Source organism: Podarcis pityusensis, assembly GCF_964106645.2.
Source record: "Podarcis pityusensis genome assembly, chromosome: 3".
NCBI classification, from domain to species: domain Eukaryota; kingdom Metazoa; phylum Chordata; class Lepidosauria; order Squamata; family Lacertidae; genus Podarcis; species Podarcis pityusensis.
In genome coordinates, this window is record NC_138026.1 from 116,856,162 (window position 1) to 116,882,881 (window position 26,720).

General features: G+C 44.7%; 3 long non-coding RNA genes and 1 pseudogene across 4 annotated transcripts; 1 reads left to right on the forward strand and 3 right to left on the reverse strand.

Annotated features, from left to right (window-relative positions):
• Positions 1-2,828: 2,828 nt before the first annotated feature.
• LOC308474682 lies at positions 2,829-6,908 on the reverse strand. Its single transcript, XR_013984825.1, has 3 exons — positions 6,692-6,908; positions 4,984-5,076; positions 2,829-3,126 (listed from the first exon to the last, which is right to left on the reverse strand). It is a non-coding gene; the product is annotated as an uncharacterized lncRNA (long non-coding RNA).
• Positions 6,909-9,832: 2,924 nt separating this feature from the next.
• On the reverse strand, positions 9,833-16,024 carry LOC308474698. The gene is made up of 2 exons (XR_013984864.1): positions 15,746-16,024; positions 9,833-10,093 (listed from the first exon to the last, which is right to left on the reverse strand). It is a non-coding gene; the product is annotated as an uncharacterized lncRNA (long non-coding RNA).
• Positions 16,025-20,777: 4,753 nt separating this feature from the next.
• LOC308474772 lies at positions 20,778-22,770 on the forward strand. Its single transcript, XR_013984947.1, has 2 exons — positions 20,778-20,898; positions 22,504-22,770. It is a non-coding gene; the product is annotated as an uncharacterized lncRNA (long non-coding RNA).
• Positions 22,771-22,934: 164 nt separating this feature from the next.
• LOC308474267 (small ribosomal subunit protein eS24 pseudogene) lies at positions 22,935-23,472 on the reverse strand (annotated as a pseudogene). The gene has a single exon. The product of its transcript is annotated as a small ribosomal subunit protein eS24 pseudogene (transcript).
• Positions 23,473-26,720: the final 3,248 nt, after the last annotated feature.

The following is a 26,720-nucleotide window of genomic DNA, read 5'->3' on the forward strand; positions in this document are numbered from 1 at the left end:
TCTTAATGTAGTATAGCATTAAAATTTTACCTCTTAAGTACCAAATTTCCATTTCATTAAATTTCTTTAATCCTAATCTTTAATCTTAGTCTATCTATAACTTTATCCTGTACAGCTGGAAACCACTTATTTTCAATCCAACATCACTCTAACATTCTTTAATTTTGCAGTGTTTCTGTAGATAATCTTTGAATTTCTTCCAATCTTCCTCCACCGACTCTTCTCCCTGGTCACGGATTCTGCCAGTCATTTCCGCCAGTTCCATATAGTCCATCAGTTTCATCTGCCATTCCTCCGGCGTGGGAAGTTCTTGTGTCTTCCAATACTTTGCGATGAGTATTCTTGCTGCTGTTGTGGCATACATAAAGAAAGTTCTATCCTTTTTTAACACCATTTGGCCGATGGTGGCAATTCTCCGCCTTCCCTGCAGGGACAGCTGTTGCCCACTCAGCTTCTGCTCAATTCCACCACAGCAATGCAGAGAGGAAACCCAAGTTTCCCTGGGTTCCTTGTACCTGGCGTTGAGAGAGCCCTGGCTGATGGTGTCCCCCTTGCCCAGAAGCTCATTGTCACTGTGGTAATACATCTCGTCCTCTTCTTGCCTGTGTGGATGGGTGGCAACAACAGGAATGGGATTACCCAAGTTTTACCTGTCTCTTTGAGCACCGGAAGGCAGCAGGGATTGCTGGCATTAGAGGTTACCGCCCACACAATTCCACTGCGCTTTTCTGGTTGTGTGGTGGCACCTCGGTAAAACATGGTGCCTGGTGTGCTCTGGTCCATGGGGTCATGAAGAGTTGGACACGACTAAACGACTAAACAACAACAATGTACTAAGCTTGGATCCTAGAACAATAGGCAAGTAGGATCCTAGAATGCAACAACTGATTGGCTTGCAGTAGCAGCCCAATCAGACCCCAGGAGGACGTTAATCAGCCTATCAGGCTGGTAGGATCCTAGAATGCAACAACTGATTGGCCTGCAGTAGCAGCCCAATCACGCTCCAGGAGGCAAGCAGCGTCAGCCAATCAGACGGGACTCATTGTGTAAATAATGTACAGTGGTACCTCGGGATCCATTCCAGAGCCCCATTCGCACCCCGAACAGAATGTAAGACGCAATAGCGCGTCTGCGCGTGCGCGGGTCACGTTTCGATGCTTCTGCACATGTGTGTGAGGTCGTTTTGACCATCTGCGCATGCACAAGCAGCGAAACCCGGAAGTAACGCACTCCGTTACTTCCGGGTCACCACGGAGCGCAACCCGAAAGCGCTCAACCTGAAGCGTATTTATCCCGAGGTATGACTGTAGGTTATGCCTGAGGTTTTGGGGGAAATTCAATCACTGTTTTACAAGCTGCAATAAAGAGCATGAAATCACAGCAGGACTCTGAGTATATTTCAATTTGCAGGTGTGAGGTGTGTCACTTCATGACTTCCCCTTGCTGTGAGTCTGGAAGGGGATGGTTAATAGAGATAGAACAAACAAGCACTTTAACGTAGTCTGTCAGGATTTCACTCCTCCCGTTGCTGGATATGTGTCTGTTATGTCATATGTCCATGTTTACTTTCCTAGGCTTGGAAAGTGTGGGAACAGAAGTTGGCCTTATCTCTTCTGCTCTGCTGTGTTGTGTTCCTTTTTCTGTTCTGTTCTCTCTCGGAGCTAGAGTGAGAGGACGCCGTGAATGTTTGTCCTGTAAACACTGCTTAATAAACTCTTAGAATGAGCACACCAATCTCCACTTCGTTTCTGCTGATCTCTGCTGAGTGTGTGTGCACATAGGTATCTGCTATGTGTCCCTGGAGCGCTCCGGGACTGATGATTTATGGACGTCCCGGAGCTGCGCAACATCAGGAAGATGCCGGAGAGGTTTGTCTCATCCCTGGGGCTACGTATTCTGACAGTCTGAACTTCATTTAAAGCCTTTAAAAACATGTAACTCAAAATGAGAGACGATAGAAATTAATATATGTAGACTCAGGTACATTCCTTTTTTGTGGGGGTTTTTAAAGCGTTTTAAATGCATTGTAACACTGTGACACCAGGTGGCACTGTAGAGTTCCGTCTTTTGCCAACGTGATTTCTTCCTGCTGCTTCCTCCTTCTCCTCCTCTCCCATTATTTCCCAACTCCCCCCCCCCCCATCTGCCTCTGAGCTGTGACCTCCCTCAAGACCCTGTTGTAAATCTAAACTATCTTCCACTTCCTCCTCCCTGGAAGGGTCAAGCTGGGGAGGGCCGTCTCCACCATTCCTCCTCTGCCCAGTCCCTGACAGTTATGAATCAATGTGTATGAATGAAAGTTGAAAAGAATGAAAGACCCAGATGATGACTGAACCTGGGATCTTGATCACTAGGCAGCAATAGCCCTTCCTGATTCTTCAGTTCCTCCCCCCGCCCTCACTGGAACCTCTCTGAGTCCCTTCTCTCGTTCACAGAAATTCCCACCCCTCAAAAAAATTTCTGAGTCCTACTCAGAGTAGACTAATGGAAAGAAATAGACCTAATGCAGCCATGTCCATTAACTTCAACAGCACTAAATGCCACCCTCAATTATTTGTGGTCACCCACAAGGCAATGGCTCCTTAAAAATCAGCTTCAATTCAGTCATGCTTTCAGTCTGGGTTGAGTTCAGCCTGTCCCACCCATGTTCCCATAACCTGTGTGCATGAAAAGCACTGGCTGCAATTATCTGCGCCTGGGACTACTTGATGAGGACTTCAGTCAAGAGGGATCTTGAGCAGATATGATGTTCTTTCACTGGAGTTGTGTCATATTTAGCAGTAGACACTTTTTAAAAAGAAAACAAAAAATACACATTCTATTTCAACTTTGTGAAATTATTTTGTGTTTATTCATCTGAGCAGACTGATATTTATTTCATTGTCTGCTTTCACACATGCGCAGATCTGCTCCACTTCCACAAGCAAAGATCCAGAAGAACTGGCCTAGCCATCGGACTTTCATAACCATGGAGGTGGGCTGCTCACGGGTATCCTTCAAGGGCACAGCATTGTGTATTGACGCCACAGTAACTCGGAAGATTCCGACCAGATGGACAGGGTTTGCTGAGATCCTCTTGGCAGAACCCTCCCAGTCTATCGCACTCGGGCATTGTTGGTGGTTTATCTGCATCAAAGAAACAAGGAGATCTATCGTTCATGGCCCCAAAGTCAGATTCCTCACCTTCAGATGATGCAAGAGGATCATAGAATTGTAGAGTTTGAAGGGCTCAAAATAACATCTAGTCCTACCCCCAGACCCTCCAAGTGTCCCTATTTTCCAGGGATATCCCTGATTTAGAGAAGCCGTCCTGGTTTCTGATTTGATCCTGGAATATCCCACTTTTCCTTAGGTAAAGGGTAAAGGGACCCCTGACCATTAGGTCCAGTTGCGGACAACTCTGGGATTGCGGCGCTCATCTTGCTTTACTGGCCGAGGGAGCCGGCGTACATCTTCCTGGTAATGTGGCCAGCCATGACTAAGCCGCTTCTGACAAACCAGAGCAGCGCACAGAAACGCCGTTTACCTTCCCGCTGGAGCGGTACCTATTTATCCACTTGCACTTTGACATGCTTTCAAACTGCTAGGTTGGCAGGAGCAGGGACTGAGCAATGGGAGCTCACCCTGTCGTGGGGATTTGAACTGCCAACCTTCCGATCAGCAAGCCCTAGGCTCAGTGGTTTAACCCACAGCACCACCGACATCCCCCACTTTTCCTTAGAATATCTCTATTTTCATTAGAGAAATGCAGCACCTGAGCCATCTGAAGTTTTTATAATATTTAATGTTTTATTATGTTTATATATATATATATTGGAAGCAACCCAATAAGATGTGTGGGGTATACATAGTTAAATTATCATGATGGAATGGGACGTCCCTATTTTCTTTGGAGAAATGTTGGAGGGTATGCTACCCTGAAACGCAGGAATCTGTAGCAGACAGGGAAGAAGGCATGCAGGCCTAGTCCCAGAAGCCCTCTTTAGTGGGATAGCAGAGCTGAAAAGAATTCTGGCAGGCAATGTGCCCTTTTGGTTTCAGATAGTACATGGGTAGACCAGTTTAAAAAGCCCAAGATCCAATTTTCAATGCTCTCTAGTGGCTATGGCGGTTCCTTTACCAGAATTAATGTATTTAGCATTAGCTCTGGAAGTGTGTACAGTGGAACCTCGGGTTGCGGATGTAAACTGTGACGAAGACACGTCCACAACCTGCAGCGTTCGTAACCTGCAGGGCCGTGTCTGCGCACACGTGTGATGCGATTTGGCGCTTCTGCGCATTTCCACGAAGCACAATTTAGCAGTTCTGCACATGCGCAAGTGGCGACACCCAGAAGTAACCCTTACCAGTACTTCTGGGTTTCCCGCGGTCCCCATCCTGAAAACACGTAACCCAAAGCGTTTGTAACCTGAGGTACCACTGTACTCGATTCTGATGAAACTAAGCCTCATGGAGAAAAATACACATCAGAAGGCTCAGTTTGGTCACCTAGAAGTGCAGCTTGAGAACTGAATCATACTTTGTACTACAGTGGTACCTCAGGTTACATACCCTTCAGGTTACATATGCTTCAGGTTACAGACTCTGCTAACCCAGAAATAGTGCTTCAGGTTAAGAACTTTGCTTCAGGATGAGAACAGAAATCGTGCTCCTGCGGTGCAGCAGCAGCAGGAGGCCCCATTAGCTAAAGTGGTGCTTCAGGTTAAGAACAGTTTCAGGTTAAGAATTGACCTCCGGAACGAATTAAGTACTTAACCCAAGGTACCACTGTACTATGAATAGGGTTAGTATGCCCTGAGAATATTATCAGCTATTCTGATTTATAAAGTGATTGACCACTTTTTCCTTTAGCACAAGCCCTGCTGCTGTTTCCTCCAGTGAAGATCTAGAGCGTAGATCGGGAAATCAGGGTGAAAAACCAGGATTAAAAATGAACAAACATTCCCCCTTGTTAGCATGACCAACTCACTGTATTTCACTTACTCTTGCAGCAGATTCCATTAATGCCACAGTTGGCTGGAATATATCCATAGGGACATTTCAGAGTTAGTGGCACCTGGCAATATCCTCCCTGTTCTCCGCAGCTTGGTTGCCCTGTCAAAAGAGAGGGACGTAAATTGTCATTATTTGAAAAGACTTCTTGTGCAAAAAAAAAAAAAAGGACATTAATTAGACTGACAACATTTTGTTTTGAGCATTGGAACAGCATTTTCAAGAATGAGACCCAGGCTAATGTAGTGGTTAGCGTGTCAAACTAAGGTCTGGGTTCAAATCCTCACTCCCTGGGTGGCCTTGGGCCAGTCACTCACTCTCAGCCTGATCCACCTCACAGGATTTCTTCAAGGAAGGGACTGGGCCCCCAAAATAAGTTCTGCGGTGGCCATGTGCACACACCTTAGTGATGTCACGTGTCCCAGGGGCCCCTCCCTCGGTTGGGGGGGGGGCCAAGACAGCATGCCAAAACTGATTCTATATGATCTGTCCACAGGGGGATAGTCTCTCTGAAAGGGATATTTTCTGGAATCTCCTCTGTAGTATTTGTTATGTACTGAAGTTCTCACCCTGGGCCAGCAGGGGGATACTGTAGATAGTTATGCAAATGAAGGATCGAAAGTGACGTTCAGTGATTAGATAGTTTGTATGCAAATGAAGGATCGAAAGTGGCGTTCAGTGATTGGATAGTTTTAGAAAGTTGCTACAGTTACATTGTTCTGGAGCTCTATATAAGCAGGCTGATTGAGCTCTTCAGTTCAGTTCTGTTCTGGCCTTTGAATAAACAAGAGCTGTTTGAAGAATCGCTGTGTCGTCTGATATGTTCACCCACAACTTAACAGTATTACTGATGGGAACACATTCAGTCCCGCTAGGATGTATGCCCTGCGTTGATCTGGGTTAATCAGGTGGCAGAGATAAGGCAGACAGCTGTCCCTCTCTGACTTCCGTCTGCAGCCTGCATATTCTTCAGCGCACATCCAACTGTGCTGGCTACTGCCCTTCTCGCTACCAGCCAGGTGACGAGGGGGAAAGGCCCACCCATTTGCCCAGAGAACACCACCACTTCTTTGGTTATACTCATTGGGTCTTTAGGTGGCAGCTATGGTGGTCATTCTCTCACAAAGAAGCTTGTCTGGCTAGTTCAACAATGAAATCCTCCATTAGATTTCTACCCTTGCTGAATCCAGCAATCAGAAAGGACTTGGGCATCATGCACACTAACCCCTCCAAACTCACAAAAATATATCAGTTATCTGAAGAAGTGTGCATGCACACGAAAGCTTATACCCAGAACAAACTTAGTTGGTCTCTAAGGTGCTACTGGACAATTGTTTAGTTTTTTATTTGTTTATTTCGACTGCGGCAGACCAACACGGCTACCTACCTGAACAATATGAATGACCATGATGGAACATGGAGTGTGCCTCAGTCTGTAGCCTGAACGTTGCTGCTTTTGCAAAAGTCATATATTCAAATTCGGTTTTATTGTGAAATGCTTTCCTTCTTCACCACCCCTATTTCGGCAGCCACACAGGATAGGATGCTCTCTTATACGCAGTCACACTAGTTCAGAATTGTCTACACTGAGAGGCAGCAGATCTCCAGGGTCTCTGGCAGGGGGAAAACCCAGCACTTTGCAGAAACGCCTGCGATTGAACCTGAGACCTTCTTCATTGCAGCAGATGCTACCCTCCACCCTGAGCTTGAACTGTCCTCTTACCTGCAACAACGTGGAAGAAGATGAAGACCAGAGCAAAGCTCAGGTAGAGGAACCTCATGGCTGGAGTTGTCTCTCAGATCTTTGCCCAAGGGAAGATGCTCTAAGGCAGAAGGAAGTCAAGTTTGGATGGAACAAGGAGCTTCTCTTTACTTATAGTGTTTACTTATAGGTATTTCCAGCAACTGTCAGCATCTGAACCCTACAGGCTCCTTTTCTCTTAACTCATCCTAGAGCATTTATTTATCTTTATATTTATTTACCCGCAGAACCACCTTTCTCATATGTTCACAATCGGTCCTGTGCTCCAGGCCATGCTGTTTTAGTTCCATAACAATTAACAGATTTCCTGTAATCTCATGATTACATCTTCACAGCACCTACGTAAATGGAAAGTGGAATGTCACTTAAGAGTTTTGCTGTAATGCAGTTTGACGCAAACTCTTGTGCTTGGACTATTCAGTTCAACTGCAATCGCAATACCTTCCAAGAAAGAAACTTTTCAGTGTGCTTTTCTCCTGATCTGCACATTTTTAGATGCATTTTGCTTAATATGCTTGTTTTGGTGATGCACAAGGTTTTATGTACACCTTCTCCATTTTGCAGTTTTTTAAGAAAAACTAAATAGTGATTTTATTCCATCATCCATAAGAAGATTTCACCATCACTGAAATCTTGCCAAATCTGACCCAATCTGTTCCAAGGCTCTGAATGGACAGAAATCACTAACGCTCCACAATCATTGCTTTACAAAACATCTGGGGGACACCAAGCTGTCAAAGGCTGCTCGATCAAGTCCTTATTCTCGTCATCCTTTCCTCCTAAGCCAAGAACATCCTCACAGCCTAACCCTTTCTTCATAAAAGAGGTTAGTGTCATGACCAAATTGCTTCTTATCACCTGTACATTATGCAATCAAGCAGACAAACCACATTTTTCTACATCTTAATGGATGTTCCTTGTTCACTTGTCTTGAGAAGCCTTGGTCCCAGGGGCAGTGCCTAAGCGAACAATGTGATCTGTGATTAAAAACTTGTGAAAACGATAGCTGCATTACCGTGAGGCAAGGTCAGATGGCCATCTGTCAGAGATTCTTTGGGTTCTTTTTTTCAGTTTTCATTTATTTAATTATACTTTTCACTAATTTTATACATTTCACTTATTTTACAATCCTTTTGACATTTCAAAACTTGACTTCCTTCCCCCTCTTTCTGCGGTTCCTTAAATTTATTTTTAATATCTTCTGCATACCCAAATTAACCAAATTTGCTCATTTATTTCATCTTCTTTAAATATATAAAGGTAAAGGGACCCCTGATCATTAGGTCCAGTTGTGACCGACTCTGGGGTTGCAGCGCTCATCTCGCTTTTTTGGCCGAGGGAGCCGGCGTTTGTCCACAGACAGCTTCCGGGTCATGTGGCCAGCATGACTAAGCCGCTTTTGGTGAACCAGAGCAGCACATGGAAATGCCATTTACCTTCCCGCCGGAGCGGTACCTATTTATCTACTTGCACTTTGACGTGCTTTCGAACTGCTAGGTTGGCAGGAGCAGGGACCGAGCAACCGGAGCTCACCCCGTCGCAGGGATTCGAACCGCCGACCTTCTGATCGGCAAGTCCTAGGCTCTGTGGTTTAACCCACAGCGTCACCCGCATCCCTTTTTAAATATATACTCAGCGCTTTTTTCTGGGGGTACACAGGCGTATGCATACGCCTAAACATTTTGTGAATCTAAGTTTGGCCTCAATGAGGGGCAGTATTTCAATATGAGTAGGAAAATGAGAGTACCCTTAGACATTTTTAAAGAAAAAAGCACTCCTTATACCCTTATAAAACTGCAGGCTATTATAGTAATCCTGCCAATGCTTTTATCTGTTTATAATTTATCCATAAATATTCAGTAAACCATTTCCATTCTTTCATCTAAAATGTTATCTTGATTTCTTATTCTTCCGGGATTCTTTAGTTGTGTTTCCTACTTTGCAGGGGGTTGGACTAGATGACCATTGGGGTCCCTTCCAACTCTATAATTATATGATTCTAAAGTGAGTTGTCCATCTTAGGCAGCAGGCACCGGATACCATGACAGGCAATTGCAGAGGAGATAGGAAGTCCTGACCATTTTCTGACCAAATCTCAGTGAAATAACCAAGACCTTCCATTCATTGCAATGAGGTTTTTGCAGGATTTCTCAAGGAATTGTGTCTTGTGGCAGCTTACCTACCTCATGAGAGTTTAGTTCTCATCTCCATCATGGGCTTCCTAAGTGGTCTGGGGTACATCTCAGAACAATTCTGCCCGGACACTGAGGTCCAGTGCCGAGGGCCTTCTGGAGGTTCCCTCGCTGTGAGAAGCGAAGTTACAGGGACCAGGCAGAGGGCCTTCTCGGTAGTGGCGCCCGCCCTGTGGAACACCCTCCCACCAGATGTCAAAGAGAAAAACAACTATCCGACTTTTAGAAGACATCTGAAGGCAGCCCTGTTTAGGGAAGCTTTTAATGTTTAATAGACTATTGTATTTTAATATTCTGTTGGAAGCTGCCCAGAGTGGCTGGGGAAACCTAGCCAGATGGGTGGGGTATAAATAATAAATTAGTAGTAGTAGTAGTAGTGGTAGTAGCATCTTGTTTTCTCCTGCTCTGCAGGGTAGGACTTGAACTAATGGCTTCAAGTTACAAGAAAGGAGATCCCAGCTAAACATCAGAAATAACTTTATGACAGTAAGAGCTGTTCGACAGTGGAATGATCTCCCTCGGAAGGTTGTGGACTCTCCTCCCTTAAAGGTTTTGAAGCAGTGGTTGGATGCCCACCTGTCATGGGTGCTTTAGCTGAGATTCCTGCATTGCAGGGGGTTGGACTAGATGGCCCTTGGGTCCCTTCCAGTTCTAAGATTCTATGATTCTATCAACTCCTGTCATAAGAAAGGTCTTTCTCATGTTTAATGGGAATCTCCTCCCTTGTCATTTGAATCCGTCGTTTCGGGTCCCACCCTCTTAACCAGCAGAAAGCATTATGCGCCACCACTATGACAGCCCCACTGGGTCACAGCAAATCTGATAAAAGCGTGCAATGTGCCCACAAAAACAGGAAGCACCAAAAAAAACCCCAGCCTGGTTGCAGTGACCTTGAACCAATGGTTTATTTATTGAACAGAGTGCGACGACGGATTCTTTTTCTGAATGATGGTAGTGGGAAAGGACAACAGGTTTTTGGCTCCTCGCTCAGTTCTTCACTGGACTGGAGTACAGCAAGAAAACATCGTTGGGTTAGGACAGGTGTTGTTAATGAATTGAAGGCCTGAGGGGCACGGGAACTGAATATCCAGGCAGTATCCCCGACCGCCATTGCAGGGCCTTAGTCTCCCTTCCATATGTGCATGACCTACGTGGAAAAAGGAGAAAGCCTTTAGGGTCCCGTGATGGTAATAAAAATGTGCACATTTCTAGGTTGGTTTGCACTTGAAAACTACATTTGATAGATTTACCAAGACAAACAAACAAACAAAACAGCAGCACATACCCCAATAAATTAATAAATTAATTTTAGAAAGGAGATGGCCTCTCCTCATTCCCTCCCACTGTCCAGACCTCAGACCTCAGATTTAAATGCACATATTATTATTATATATATATATATGAATGGTTATTGGAAGAAAAACAATGGGTATATTTGTGAGGCTAGAGTAGTTTAGATAAAAGAGAACGTAGTTACTAGGGGGCAAGTGAAGGGTGTTGAATGCTTTATTTAAATATTAAGGTTCATTATTGTTTCACAAGATGCGTATCTCTTTAAAGGCCAGAGTAAATATCATGACCTAGTTTTACCGCTGTGACGCAGTATAGCAGGTGCTGTTAAGTTGCGTTAATTAAGTTGTGTCAGCGATTGGGTATGGTGTATAAAGAGCAGTGTGTACCTCTCTCAGTACCCTGGTGAATGGGTCATACTTACAGATTTAATGTAAGAGGAGTTTTTGTTTTTGTAATTCAAGCCAAGCAAAATAATTTTTTGCATTCCTTCACTGTTTCCCCAGCACGCTTTCTGCAGCGCAATTAATCTGCTAAATATGCAACAAAGGAGTGTGCTCAGCAAAAGTGAGCAGCTACCAATTGGCTCTAGGAAGCAATCTTCAATATCTTGGAGGGTTGACCATGGGTCAATGTGGTCCCCAGCTCAAAAAAGACCAATTACCCCTTGCCCAACAGTCTTCAGGTCAGGGTCAGCCTGTGGTGGCAACTTAGTAGGATTCTTCCTTTTTTTTTTTTTTTTTTTAAGGATACTGGTCCCAGCAGGGATTACCTTCCCCTGTAGATCCATCACAATTACAACCACTCAGTTTTTAAATGCATGTTCTCACAGGTCCTGTCTTTTCAGTTCCCAGCCTGAGCTGCCCACTTACCTGCAGCAACACTGAAGGCAAGAATGACCACAGCAAAGCTGAGATAAAGGAGCCTCATGGCTAGGGGTTCCTCTGAGATCTCTCTGACTGCTGGGGGAAGACGTTCAAAGGCAGAGGGAAGTTGACTCTGAATGAACCTAGGAGGTTCCCTCTACTTATAGAGTTGCAATGCCCATGCAATGTTGAAATAAACCTATACGTTTCTGCACCCGAGTGGGAAACATTGCAAACGGGTATTTCTTGCAGCTATCCCTTTCAGCAGCTGAACTCTCTCCCTCTCCCTCCAGACACTGCACACAATTTATTTATTTTTTAAAATAATATTTATTAGAGGTTTAAAAATTACAGAAAAAAGAAGAAACAATGAAAAGTTAAACAAAGCAAAGCAATACCTTACAATACATCAAAAAAAGAAAAACAAAAAACAATACAGCAAAACAACAAGAAAAACAAAAACATTTAAAAACACATCCAATATTTCCATATCTTTATCTTTCATTTACCTGTTTCATCGACCTCCTCACACCTCCCTTTTTTGTATTCTAGTTCAATTAGCTATTTCAGCAAATCCTTTCCATCTTTCTCAATTTTTGTTCTATAATTTATCTTAACACAATCTAACCTTAAATTTTCCACTTTGGCCCATTAACAATCTATTTTTACTTAATTCTTTATAACATTTCTACTAAAGCCATATAACTTCATTTCAGCATCCTTCTAACATTCATTAATTTTGCAATATTTCTGTAAATATACTTTAAATTTTTTCCAATCTTCTTCCACCGACTCTTCTCCCTGGTCTCGGATTCTGCCAGTCATTTCCACCAATTCCAGGTAGTCCATCAGCTTCATCTGCCATTCTTCCCGGGTGGGTAGATCTTGTGTCTTCCAATACTTTGCGATAAGTATTCTTGCTGCTGTTGTAGCATACATAAAGAAAGTTCTATCCTTCTTTGGCACCAATTGGCCGACCATGCCCAGGAGAAAGGCCTCTGGTTTCTTCAGGAAGGGAAGGTATATTTAAATACCTTTTTCATTTCATTATAGATCATCTCCCAGAAAGTCTTAATCCTTGGGCATGTCCACCAAAGGTGAAAGAATGTACCTTCAGTCTCATTACATTTCCGGCATTTATTATCGGGCAAATGGTAGATTTTTGCAAGCTTGACTGGTGTTATGTATCACCTGTAGAGCATTTTCATTAGATTCTCTTTTAAGGCATTACATGCCGTAAACTTCATACCTGTGGTCCATAACTGTTCCCAGTCAGCTATCATAATGTTATGTCCAACATCTTGTGCCCATTTAATCATAGCAGATTTCACCGTTTCATCCTGAGTATTCCATTTCAACAGCAAGTTATACATTCTTGACAGATTCTTAACTTTGGGGTCTAACAATTCTGTTTCCAATTTTGATTTTTCCACCTGGAAGCCAAGTTTTTTGTCCAAATTATATGCCTCCATTATTTGATAATAATGGAGCCAGTCTCGCACTCTGTTTTTTAATTTTTCAAAACTCTGCAGTTTTAATCTGTCTCCCTCTTGTTCCAGAATTTCCCAATACTTTGGCCATTTGGCCTCCATACTGAGTTTTTTCTGAGCCTTTGCTTCCATTGGTGACAACCATCTTGGGGTTTTATTTTCTAGCAAGTCCTTATATCTTATCCAGACATTAAACAGTGCTTTTCTGACAATATGGTTTTTAAACGCTTTCTGTGCTTTAACCTTATCATACCACAGATATGCATGCCAACCAAATACATTGTGACACTGCAAACAATTTATTTAGCTGGGCATCCCTCCTGAGGTTTCCATATGCCTTTATCCTATAATTGCTGCTTGTTCTGTGTTTCAGGTGCTGGTTTCCTTTATATTTCTTGAGTTACAGCCAATTAGGTTTTACTCCAAACTGACTCATTAAATTGAATGAACCTAAGCTAATGGGTGGATGCGGGTTCTTCACTTCTATTCTCTGGATAGCTACAATGCCAGTATAGGGTGTTCCTAATGTTCATACAGGGACATGGGTGGCACTGTGATCTAGACCACAGAGCCTTGGGCTTGCTGATCAGAAGGTCAGCTGTTCAAATCCTCGTAACAGGGTGAGCTCCCGTTCCTCAGTCCCTGCTCCTGCCAACCTAGCAGTTCGAAAGCACGTCGAAGTGCAAGTAGATAAATAGGTACCACTCTGGCAGGAAGGTAAACGGCATTTCTGTGCACTGCTCTGGTTCTCCAGAAGCGGCTTAGTCATGCTGGCCACGACCCGGAAGCTGTATGCCGGCTCCCTCAGCCAGTAAAGCAAGATGAGTGCTGCAACCCCAGAGTCATCCGCGACTGGACCTAACGGTCAGGGGTCCCTTTACCTTTAAGCTAATGGGTATTGGTATTCTAAATGGGTCTGCTTGATGTGAGACTAATGATGGATAGCAAAGTAGACAACCTGGAACCAGGATGGCAAAAGAAAGGTCTCACCATTTCTGGATATTGGAAAGGTTTGGAGAAGGGCAACCAGATGATCAAGAAGATAAGAATGATTAAGAACACAAGAAGAGTCTGCTGGATCAGGCCAATGGCCCATCTGGTCTAGCATCCTGTTCTCACGGTGGCCAACCAGATCCCTGTGGGAAACCAGCAAGCAGGATACGAACACAAGTGCACTCTTCCCTCCTGTGGTATCCAGCAACTGGTATTTAGAAGAATTGCTGACTCCCAACTGGGGCAGTAGAGCATACTCATAATAGCTTGTAGCCAACAATAGCTTGGGAGAAAAGCAATGACAAACCTAGACAGCATCTTAAAAAGCAGAGACATCACCTTGCCAACAAAGGTCCGTATAGTTAAAGCTATGGTTTTCCCAGTAGTGATGTATGGAAGTGAGAGCTGGACCATAAAGAAGGCTGATCGCCGAAGAATTTATGCTTTTGAATTATGGTGCTGGAGGAGACTCTTGAGAGTCCCATGGACTGCAAGAAGATCAAACCTATCTATTCTGAAGGAAATCAGCCCTGAGTGTTCACTGGAAGGACAGATCCTGAAGCTGAGGCTCCAAGACTTTGGCCACCTCATGAGAAGAGAAGACTCCCTGGAAAAGACCCTGATGTTGGGAAAGATGGACGGCACAAGGAGAAGGGGACGACAGAGGACGAGATGGTTGGACAGTGTTCTCAAAGCTACCAGCATGAGTTTGACCAAACTGCGGGAGAAAATGGAGGACAGAAGTGCCTGGCATGCTCTGGTCCATGGGGTCACGAAGAGTCGGACACGACTAAATGACTAAACAACAACAATAGCTGTCTCCTCCGTGAGTTGGTCTAATCCTCTTTTAAAGCCATCCAAGTTGATGGCCGTCCCTGCCTCCTGCAGAAGTGAGTTCCATAGTTTAACTATGCGCTGAATAAATAAGTAATTTATTTCATCTGTCCTGAATCTTCCAACATTCAGCTTCATTGGTAGGCCATGAGTTCTTGCATCATGAGAGAGCAAAGGAGATAACTCCTAGGGGCCAAGGGGGTCTTTGCCCACCCCTGTAAAATATTTGAGGGCTCCTTCACATTGATAGGCATTGCCATTATAATACTAATAATAATGATGATTTTATTATTTATACCCCGCCCATCTGGCTGAGTTTCCTCAGCCACTCTGGGAGGCTCCCAATCGAGTGTTAAAAACAATACAGTGTTAAATATTAAAAACTTCCCTAAACAGGGCTGCCTTCAGCTGTCTTTTAAAGATAAGATAGCTGCTTATTTTCTTCACATCTGAAGGGTGGGCGTTCCACAGGGTGGGTGCCACTACCGAGAAGGCCCTCTGCCTGGTTCCCTGTAACCTCACTTCTCGCAATGAGGGAACCAGCAGAAGGCCCTCAGCGCTGGACCTCAGTGTCCGGGCTGAACGATGGGGGTGGAGACGCTCCTTCAGGTATACTTTCAAATGGTGTTAATGCATCATATCCTGTGATCGATTGTGTGGGACGGGGCATATTTTATACTTTCTCTATGTCATTCATCGAGAAAGTATAAAATATGCCCTGCCCAATACTTTCTCTATGTCATTCATCCCCTTCATGGATCACTGCCTTGCCGTGGCAAAGGGGCTTGAATAACTCAGAGAAGCTATGAACTATGCCGAGCAGGGCACCCAAGATTAACAGGTCATAGTGGAGAGTTTTGACGAAACGTGATTCACCTGGAGCAGGAACCGGCAAGCCACTCCAGTATCCCTGCCAAGAAAACTCCATGGCCAAAGACAACAGGCATATAAAAGTTATGACGCTGGAAGATGAGCCCCTCAGAAGGCGTCCAACATGCTACTGAGGAAGAGCAGAGGACAAGTACAAGTAGATTCAGAGCTGATGAAGTGGCTGGGCCAAAGCCGAAAGGACGCTCAGTTGCGGATATGCCTGGAAGTGAAAGGAAAGTCCAATGCTGTAAAGAAAAATGTTTCATAGGAATCTGGATTGTAAGAAGCTACCAGCATGAGTTTGAACAAACTGCGGGAGGCAGTGGAAGACAGGAGTGCCTGGAGTGCTCTGGTCCATGGGGTCACAAAGAGTTGGACACGACTAAATGACTAAACAACAACAACAACATGTCATTCATCATTTTATAAACTTCTATCACCTCGCCTCTTACTCACCTTTTCTCTAAATAAAAAGGTCCAAAATGCTGCAGCTTTTCTTCATAGGGGAGTTGCTCCATCACATTGGTAATTTTGATGACCTTCTCTGAACTGTTTCCAACTCTGCAACATCCTTTTTGAGGTGAACTAACCAGAACAGTACACAGCATTCCAAATGTGGTCCTTTGGCACTGAAGAAAGAGTGATCTAGTGCCTGACAGTTTCCCTTGTGGTCTAACTGTTGTTAATAAAAAGAAGTTGCTTTAGAGCTTTTGGCAATGGGCAGTTGGTGTCACAAGGCACATGACAGAACATGTCATAATAGTCCCTTGGTGGCATCATCCTTAACTGAAGCCTCTTCCTCTTGCTCTGTGTTGCAAACTAACCTCTTTTTCTTGTTTTCTTCTTCATCTCATTCATCTCCATTTCTGGACCCTAGAAGTCAACATCCTGGCAACAAATCAAACATCAAGATCAGGTTCAGCTCAGGAACTGTGCTAGGCAGTAAGCTAGATGGTTACACCAGCAAAATCCTTCATGCACGATCAGTCAATCTTACCTGCAGATATCTTTAGACTACAATGTCCATCACTTCTGCCAATGTGGCCAATGATGGGGGGTGATGGGATTTGTAGTCCAGTGAAATCTGGAGGGCGCTGTGTTTGCTGCCTGTGCCCCTCGAAACTGCACTCCCTTTCACACTTGATGCTTTGTATAATTTATTTCATATATCAAATTGTAGCAAAGAAAGGGGAAAAGAGGAGGGAGAAAGACAGAGAAAGAAAAAGTGAAAGAGAGGAACATTACCTCCCCCCCCCCCATCAGCTCACATACATCAACCATTGATACATCCATCTTAATTTAAACATATATGTTGATATATGGCCTTGAAATGTCCGAATTGGTATTTACACGAAGCTGACATTTATAGCACACTGGATCTCTCATAAGAAAAGGCTGGCTGTTGGATCAAGGCCCAAGCTGATGGCCATTACTACTTCTTGTAGGAGCAAATTCCACCATTTAATTCTGTGTTGTGAGAAGCACAGTGGTACCTCTGGTCACAGATCTAATTCGTTCTGGGGTGCCATGCGCACCCCAAAAAAATCTGTAACTAGAGGCGCCACTTCTGTGCACATGCACGGCGTGATAGAGCACTTCTGCGCATATGCAAGCGGCGAAACCCAGAAGTATACACTTACACACCTCTATCATTTCCCCCTTTGCAGTGGTGTAGTGTGGGTTGCAAGTGCCCGGGGCCATAGAGAACAGAGAGAAACTGGGTGGCTGGGACAGAGAGAAACAGACAGAGTGCACATGCACATTCAACTGCCTAATGGCGTCCACATCACCCAGGACATAGACAGAAGAAAAGAAGAGTTGTTCCGTTGTCTGGAGAGGTCACTTCCTGGTTCACATGGAGAAATCCATTTTCAACCAAGTCCAGTGACGGAAGTGCACAGTTGCATTGAGGCAGCACTGAGTGTTGAAATTTCGCACCCCTCACAATTTTGCACCAAGGGCAATTGTCCCTGAGCTCCCCATGCTACACCACTGCCCCCTTGACACGGATTCCCCCCCTCCCCCAATACCCAATGCTGCAAGCTTTCTTCACAGGGAATTGCAGCAGCACCTTGCTCATTTTGGTCCTTTCGTGAATCTTGTCCAGCTCTACTATGAATCAGAGAGATGCAACTGAATAAAAACAGGCCCTCCAGCCAGATCTTGGCAATCCAACTTTTCTCGATAGGATCGTTCCAGATAAACTCTTTAATGATTAATCACGCAGTGAAATGAACAGCAAATGAAATTGATTTTCTTAATGATGCACCCCTTTAGCCAAAATTTGAAAATACAGTGGTACCTCAGGTTACACATAGGTAAAGGTAAAGGTAAAGGTAAAGGTACCCCTGCCCATACGGGCCAGTCTTGACAGACTCTAGGGTTGTGCGCTCATCTCACTCTAGAGGCCGGGAGCCAGCGCTGTCCGCAGACACTTCCGGGTCACGTGGCCAGCATGACGAAGCTGCTCTGGCGAACCAGCACCAGAGCAGCACACGGAAACGCCGTTTACCTTCCCGCTAGAAAGCGGTACCTATTTATCTACTTGCACTTAAGGGTGCTTTCGAACTGCTAGGTGGGCAGGAGCTGGGACCAAACAACGGGAGCTCACCCCGCTGCGGGAATTCGAACCGCCAACCTGACGATCAGCAAGTCCTAGGCGCTGAGGTTTTACCCACAGCGCCACCCGCGTCCCCAGGTTACACATGCTTCAGGTTAAAGATGCTTCAGGTTACAGACTCCACTAACCCAGAAATAGTACTGAAGGAATGGGTTTCTGTGCAGGGACCCAAAATCCACTTTTTTTCCTTTTCCAAGGGAGCATTTCTAAAATGCTTTAACTTGAGCTCTTGAGCCAAAACCCAGCTGTATAAACAAGTGCTCAAAGCTCTCTCCCTTATCAGTCCATGAAGGCCGGTAATGACAAATGGCCTTGTCTATTCCAAAGTGGAGCAGGGATGACACTCTGGGCCTTATCTTACACCCTGACCACAAAGACCACAAAGACGCACAGACCTAGTCCGGGAACAGCGCCAGAGTGTGTTCTTGGAGTTGGTGACCTCTTGCTCCAAGATAAGAGTGTAAGAACAGGAATACCCTTTTATGGTCAGAAGTACAGGAAGGAATACCCTTTTATGGTTAAGAGTAACCAGAGCAGGAACATCTGTGATGTCAACTTGCGTGTTCATGCTGGTGCTTGGATTCCTGGGGAAGGGGGAGAGGGTGCCTGGAGGATATATATACTGCATGAAATCTTTCATTTCTTTGGACTTGCTGTGGACTGACCACACAAGTGCCTTTCTGCTGTTCTGGAGAGCAGGAATAAAGAACTCTTTCTCTGAACCAACCCTCGGTGTCATTTGACTTCCTTCCTCCTGTCCGGGAGCAACGCAGAGCTCACCAACCGGTAAAGTCTAATAAGGCTACAGTACCTCAGGTGAAGAACTTTACTTCAGGATGAGAACAGAAATTGTGCGGCGGCGGCGGGAGGCCCCATTAGCTAAAGTGGTACCTCAGGTTAAGAACAGTTTCAGGTTAAGAACGGACCTCCAGAACCAATTAAGTTCTTAACCCAAGGTGCCACTGTATATAATATCTTCAGAAGGTTTCATGGCATTCCTGTGTAGAGTTTTCACAGTTCAGTTATATTTGCTTTGTGAAACATCACCATTATTACACCATAGTAGCAGGAGACATCAGTATATTCCTACGAGGAATACCTCTTCAAGTTACAAGAAGGGGGTTTCCAACTAAACATCAGGAAGAACTTTCTGACAGTAAGAGCTGTTCGACAATGGAGCAGTCTCCCTTGGCAGGTGCTGGACTCTCCTTCCTTGCCAGTTTTTAAGCAGAGGTTGTATGGTTATCTGTCATGGATGTTTTAGCTGAGATTCCTGCATTGCAGAAGGTTGAACTTGATGACTCTCGCGGTCCCTTCCAACTGCTTCCAATTCTATGATGCTGTGAACACGCCAACTGCAAGTGATTGCATCCAGCTGCATCATGATGAAGCTGCTAACTGACTTTTCACTTCCTTTCTGTCCAGCCATCGTGAATTTGACAGCAGCATTTGCAAAAGGCGGGAAATGCTCGGCCAGCCCTGGCCCCAGCCTGGTGGAACACTCTGTCACAAGAGACCAGGGCCCTGTGGGATTTGACATCTTTCCGCAGGGCCTGCAAGACAGAGCTGTTCCGCCAGGCCTGTGGTCCGGGCACAATCTGACCCCCTTCTTTCTATGGGACTCTGTATGTAAGTGGCCTCCTTGGCTTTTTCCATCAGCTCATATGGGACCAGCACAGGTATCCAGGCCTGGTGAACTTTTAATTCCTTACCCCTACAGTTATGATTTGTGGGTTCCCACTTAATTTTATTTTGATTTTAAATGTGATTCAAATTGTATTTTAAACTAATAATTTGATTTTGTGTTTTTAATGTATTATATATTTGGTGTTAGCTGCCCTGAGCCCGGTCTCGGCCGGGGAGGGCTGGGTATAAATAAAAATAAATTATTATCATTGTCGTTGTTGTTTAGTCATTTAGTCATGTCCGACTCTTCGTGACCCCATGGACCAGAGCACGCCAGGCACTCCTGTTTTCCACTGCCTCCGCAGTTTGGTCAAACTCATGTTAGTATCTTCAAGAACACTGTCCAACCATCTCATCCTCTGTTGTCCCCTTCTCCTTGTGCCCTCAATCTTTCCCAACACTTTCCTAAAAATTGTCTGTGGGGAAAACTTTTCTGTGTTGTGTTCCAGGCGCTGCTGCTTATTTGCAAATTGATTAACAGATTATTGTTATTATTATTATTATTATTATTATTATTATTATTATTATATCTGTTGATCGATGTGCAAATAAGCAGCAACGCCTGGAACACAACACAGAAAAGTTTTTTTCCACAGACAATTCTTAGGAAAGTGGCCAGATAAATTAAATATAAAGGTAAAGGAACCCCTGACCATTAGGTCCAGTTGTGACCGACTCTGGGGTTGCGGAGCTCATCTCGCTTTACTGGCCAAGGGAGCCGGCGAACAGTTTCCGGGTCATGTGGCCAGCATGACTAAGCTGCTTTTGGCGAACCAGAGCAGCGCATGGAAATGCCGTTTACCTTCCCACCAGAGCGGTACCTATTTATCTACTTGCACTTTGAGGTGCTTTCGAACTGCTAGGTTGGCAGGAGCAGGGACCGAGCAACGGGAGCTCACCCCGTCGTGGGGATTTGAACTGTCAACCTTCTAATTGGCAAGTGCTAGGCTCTGTGGTTTAACCCACAGCGCCACCCGCGTCCCAAAATTAAATATACTTAGGAGAAAATAGATGTGAGGGAGATATCCGTTGTTCCGATGTCGAAAGGCAAAGTTGCAAGGAATATCTGCTTGCAATATTCCCTGCTCCGATGCAGAAACATATAGTTTTCTTTCAACATTGCGTGGGCACTGCAACTTTATAAATAGAGGGAACCTCCTAGCTGCATGCAAAGTTGCCTTCCCTGTGCCTTAGAGTCTCTTTCCTCTGGCCATCAGAGAAAACTCAGAGAAAACTCCAGCCATGATGTTTCCTTACCTCAGTCTAGCTGTACAGGTTGTTCTTGTCTTCAGTACTATTGCAGGTAAGAGAGCAGTTCTGATTATTCTTATGCTTAGGGTAAGTTTCCTATGCTTATGACAATATTTTGTGCTCTAGTTCATCATGCTGCTTTAAATGTGCATTTCGTATTTTACTTCCTTCAATAATGTTGACTTTTGAAATGTTTAAGTTTTTTTGTTAACTTTGCTGCATTGCGTGTGCATTCTACAGTGGGCCTCTTTTGCAATGTTTTGTTTTGAAATCTTTAAGTTAATATTTTAGTTTAATTATATTGTTTTGAATGTATACTATATATTTGATTTTTTCTGGCTTGCTTTATTTGACCCTCGGGGTCCCTCCCAGCTATACAATTCTATGCGTCTCTGATGCTATTTGATGTTTTAATGTAGTCATAAACAATAAACAAAACATCAAAAAGTACAGAACCAAATTGAACAATTTCCACATAAATCATTTGATCTAAAATAAAGATATAAAAATAATAATAACAGCAACAACCACCCCCAACAACCCTCTCCAGACAATACCTCAGCAACCTTAGCTTTTGTAGCTGGAGTCAGTCCAGGTCCTGCCCTCCCAGGCCAGGTGGAAAAGGTCTGTAAGGCAGAGGACAGGTCTTCCTGGAATCTCTGCCAATATGGTCTCTGGCCTTTTCAGCAGCCTCAGCTTTTGTAGCTGGAGTCAGTCAGGTACTGCTAGGATTGCCATATTTTGAAGAGCAAAAAAAGAGGACACATTTGCCGACTTCTACTTTTAACTATGGATCGTTATGACGACTCTACCCATGAAAAAGAGGATGTGTCCTGGGGAAAGAGGACATATGGCAACCCTGAAAGCTAATGACTGCCAATCCACAGGAAGATTTCAGTCACGAGCAGATGTCGCTTCTGAACTCTTCCATCCAACTGTGGTGTTAACACAATACGTTGTAAGAGTGAGAGATATCCAATGAGTCGCCCATATGCACAAGTGTGAATGTTTGCTCATGATTTAAAACCCTGAGCTCCTGCTCTCAGGTGTGGATCTTCATCTGGGGGTGCAGAGACAGGGCTTGGTTTATGTTGAAGGGGAAAGCGATGCGTCACTTTATGAATCAGACTAGCGGATAAATACATTCCAGGCACATTGATGCTGTTTTTAATATGCTGGACTTTTAATGTCCTGGGTCTTCATTTAGTTATTTCTATTAAAAAAATTCCTTCCAGTAGTACCTTAGAGACCAATGAAGTTTGTTATTGGTATAAGCTTTTGTGTGCATGCGAAGTGTATCTGAAGAAGGGTGCATGCACACGAAAGCTCATACCAATAACAAACTTTGTTGGTCTCTAAGGTGCAACTGGAAGGAATTTTTTATTTTGTTTCAACTATGGCAGACCAACACGGCTACCTACCTGTAACTAGTTATTTCTATGTTTATTGTTTATTTCATAATATTTATTCACCACTTGATGTGGGGGAGAACCTCCAAGTGGTTTACCAGGGGAATAAAAGAATAAAATTATCCGAAAAAAGTTAAAAGCAACCCTTTAAAACATTCAAAAGAGAAAATCAGCAGCCCTGTTTTGTATATTTTCCTGATGATAACCAAATCCTAAAGGCTTCTCCATCACCAACTCTTTGTACGCAGCGCACAGACAGGGGGAAGTAGTGAAGAATTTGGCGCAAGTCGTTATCTGCAACGAAGGCCGGGGATACTGCCTTGATGTTCAGTCCCGGTGTCCCTCGGGCCTTGTGTTCAACAACAACAACTGTCCGAACAAAACAATAAACAAGTGCTGCACTCCGTTTGAAGGAAGAGGCGTGTGAGGAGCCCCGATCAGCTGCAAGGACCTTCTTCCGTTGTTAAGAAGAAGAATCCCTTCCAATGAATCAATAAATGTTATTCAATATGCAAGCAGTCCAGTTCTCTCTTTGGTGCTATTAGATAGTTCTCATCCCCACTTCATCCTCACAACAACCCTGTGAGATAGGTTAGGCTGAGAGTGAGCTTCATGGCCAAGTGAAAATTTGAACCCTGCTCTTGCAGAACCCAGTTGAACACTCTAGTCCCCCCCCCCCTTCTTTTTTTTTTGAGTTTTCACAGAATTTATTTGACCGGAATGCAACACAACAGTACAATCTCCATATATTTTCTGCCAGGATAATTTAATTTCTGTTAAAATCCACTGCTGGCTCACTTCTTGCCAGCACCAACATTTGCTTTAGCTGTTCCTCTGACTTTCTTCTTCCTGTTCTTACGTTCTTTACCCTGTTTCCTTGAAGTCTTTTTTCTTTTCATACAAACCATGCCTGGCTAGTCTGTGCTTTGGTTCATTTTTCTTTGCATAGTCGAGGGAATCGTCGATCATGCCAAAGCTTGTTGTCTTCCCACCTCCAAAATGAGTCCTGAAGCCAAAGACGAAAATGACATCTGGGGTTGTCTTGTACATTTTGGCCAACTTTTCGTGGATTTCAGTTTTGGGAACAGTGGCCTTTCCAGGATGAAGAACATCTATCACCATCTGCTTATGCTGAAGCAGCCTATTGGTCATGAACTTCCTTGTTCGGATGGTGACAGTGTTGATCATCTTGGCGGCGTCTCCGGCAAAAGGCCTCTAGTCCCCATTTTGTTTGTCAGGACATACACTAGTATGGTTTGTTTGTTTTTTAGGTATATTGTGACCCTGCAGTGAGGGTGGAGGAAAATTTCAATTCAGAATTTAAAAGGAAACTTATCCAATTCGTACTTTCTAAAACTATAAAGGAACGAAAACACAGCCGTCCTTTGAAATTTGCACTTCTCTGAATTTTGCAATGCAATTTCCCCAGCCAAATAATGTGTACCAAAAAACACACACATGCTTGGTAAAGTGTGAGTGCAACTGCATAGATGAATGAAGGTGGCATTATACTGGGAGGAACCAACCACCCAAAAAAGTGTATATTGGCAAAATTGTTTATAATGGGAGAAATTTGCCCTGAAACGAATCAATGTGAGAACTTAAAAAAAAAACCCTGCTGTGGGAATGTGGAGAACTGATCTTATGCCTGGTAAAATGAGAAGCTGGGAGGGTCTAAAATTTGCCCCTCAATAACCCAGCAGAGCCTTCAATGCATGGGCGAAAGGCTGAGATATTTGATGGGAGGGCAGAGTGCTCAGGCCACTGCCATGTATTTCTATATTATTAGATCCATATGTATGTGTGCTTCTCCTCTTCCTCCCCAATCCTCCCCTCACAACAACCCTGTGAGTTAGGCTAAGCTGCATGACAGTGGCTGGTCCAAGGTTCCCCCAGTGAGCTTCACGGCTTGAGTGGGATTTGAACCCTGATCTCCCAGGTCCTGAGTCCCACACTCTAACCACTTGTTGTTGTTTAGTCGTTTAGTCGTGTCTGACTCTTCGTGACCCCATGGACCAGAGCACGCCAGGCACTCCTGTCTTCCACTGCCTCCCGCAGTTTGGTCAGACTCATGTTCGTAGCTTCAAGAATACAGGCCAACCATCTCGTGCTCTGTCGTCCCCTTCTCCTTGTGCCCTCCATCTTTCCCAACATCAGGGTCTTTCCTAGGGAGTCTTCTCTTCTCATGAGGTAGCCAAAGTATTTGAGCCTCAGCTTCACGATCTGTCCTTCTAGTGAGCACTCAGGGCTGATTTCCTTCAGAATGGATGTGTTTGATCTTCTTGCAGTCCATGGGACTCTCAAGAGTCTCCTCCAGCACCAGAATTCAAAAGCATCTATTCTTTGGCGATCAGCCTTCTTTATGGTCCAGCTCTCACTTCCATACATCACTACTGGGAAAACCATAGCTTTAACTATATGGACCTTTGTTGGCAAGGTGATGGCTCTGCTTTCTGCTTTTTAAGATGCTGACTCTAACTCCAGTATCCCTGCCAAGAGAACTCCATGGACAAAGACAACTCTAATCACTACACCACACCGTACATTCCAGACAAGGGACAGGAAGAAGAGTGTCCCTCTCTCTGTGTTCCGCTTTCCTGCCACTCACCAACAGAAAGACCTCCCCCTCCGTAGGCCCACGGTGGCTGATGGGCAGGCAAAGGGAAAGAACTGGGGGGAGAGAGAAGTCCCATTCAGCCTAGCAACCCTCCTCCTCTCAAGGCAGATATTGGCATGCACACTCCCTCTTTCTCCTCCTGGAAGGAGAGCGGTACCTTCAAACGGTTTAGGATGCCTCTGGCCCTAATATGCAGGATACTTCCAGCTCTACCATGCCATGATTCACACAAACCACCATACATTTAGCATCCGTGAAAAGTGGCCCTATGCATTTGCCAGTGTGGGAGTGTAGGGCTCCTAATTGGTTGTTGTTGGGGGAGATCCTGGGTCGTTTTGGGCTTCCGTGTGTGTGGAAGAACACTGTCCACATTCCTCCAGCAGCCAGGCTCTTCTCATTTCCTTACATTGTTCCCTTTAGTCAGAGTCAAGTAAAAGACCCCTGGACGGTTAAGTCTAGTCAAAGGCAACTATGGGGTGTGGCGCTCACCTCGCTTTTCAGACCAAGGGAGCCAGCATTTGTCCACATTGTCATGCGGCCAGCAGGACTAAACTGCTACTGGCGCACGGAGGACCATGACGACTGCCAGAGCGCACAGAAATGCCGTTCACCTTCCTGCCACAGTGGTACCTATTTATCTACTTCCACTGGTATGCTTTCAAACTGCTAGGTTGGCAGGAGCTGGGACAGAGCAATGGGAGCTCGCTCCATCTTACTTCAGTGCAGGTAGTGGGTGGGGGGCAAGCTAACTTAGGGGGGTGGAAGATGCCCTGTTCGCCAACACCTCATTGGCCCTGCCTATTCTTATCTTGAAAATTTTTAACAACAACAAAAGTAAGGCGCTGCCCAGCAACCCCCAGCATCTGAGCAGATAAACCAAGCCTTATGAGGAACAGTTGAAGGAGCTGGGTATGTTTAGCCTGGAAAAGAGGAAACTGAGGGGAGGTAAGATAGCCATCTTCAAATATCTCAAGGGCAGTCACATGGAAGAGGATACAAGCTTGTTTTCTCCTGCTCTGGAGGGTAACCAATGGCTTCAAGTTAGAAGAAAGAACATTCTGACCAAACATACAGAAAAACGTCCTGATAGCAAGAGCTGTTCGGCAGTGGAAAGGTCTCTGTTATGTATTGAAGTTCTCACCCTGGCCACCAGGAGTATCGTGTATACAGTGGTACCTCGGGTTACATATGCTTCAGGTTACAGACTCCTCTAACTCAGAAATAGTACCTCGGGTTAAGAACTTTGCTTCAGGATGAGAACAGAAATCGTGCTCCGGCGGCGCAGTGGCAGCGGGAGGCCCCATTAGCTAAAGTGGTCTTCAGGTTAAGAACAGTTTCAGGTTAAGAACGGACCTCCGGAACGAATTAAGTACTTAACCCGAGGTACCACTGTATAGTTTTCACTCAGTTCCACGTCAGTTAATTTAGGCGGGGAACCCTGGGTTGTTGTTGCTACAATGTTGACAGCCGACTGTCTATAAAAGCAGGCCGGCTGAGCTGTTCAGTTCAGTTCAGTTACAGCTTACTTATAAAGAACAACTTGGAGAAATCTCTGTGTCATCTGTTATGTCCACCCACTACTTAATAGTCTCCCTTGGGTGGTGGTAGACTCTGCTTCCTTGGAGGTTTTTAAGCAGAGGTTGGAAGGCCATCTATCAGGGATGCTTTAGCTGAGATTCCTGCATTGCAGGGGGTTGAACTTGATGACTCTAGTGGTCCTTTCCGACTCTAGAGTTCTATGATTCTGGGCTGCCCAAGGAAGGTGCCTCCCTCTGCCCAAGGATAGGGCCAGCTCTGTGTGGCTGCCCGACAAGTTCACTTGCTCAGAGCAGGCAGGAGGCTACTCCA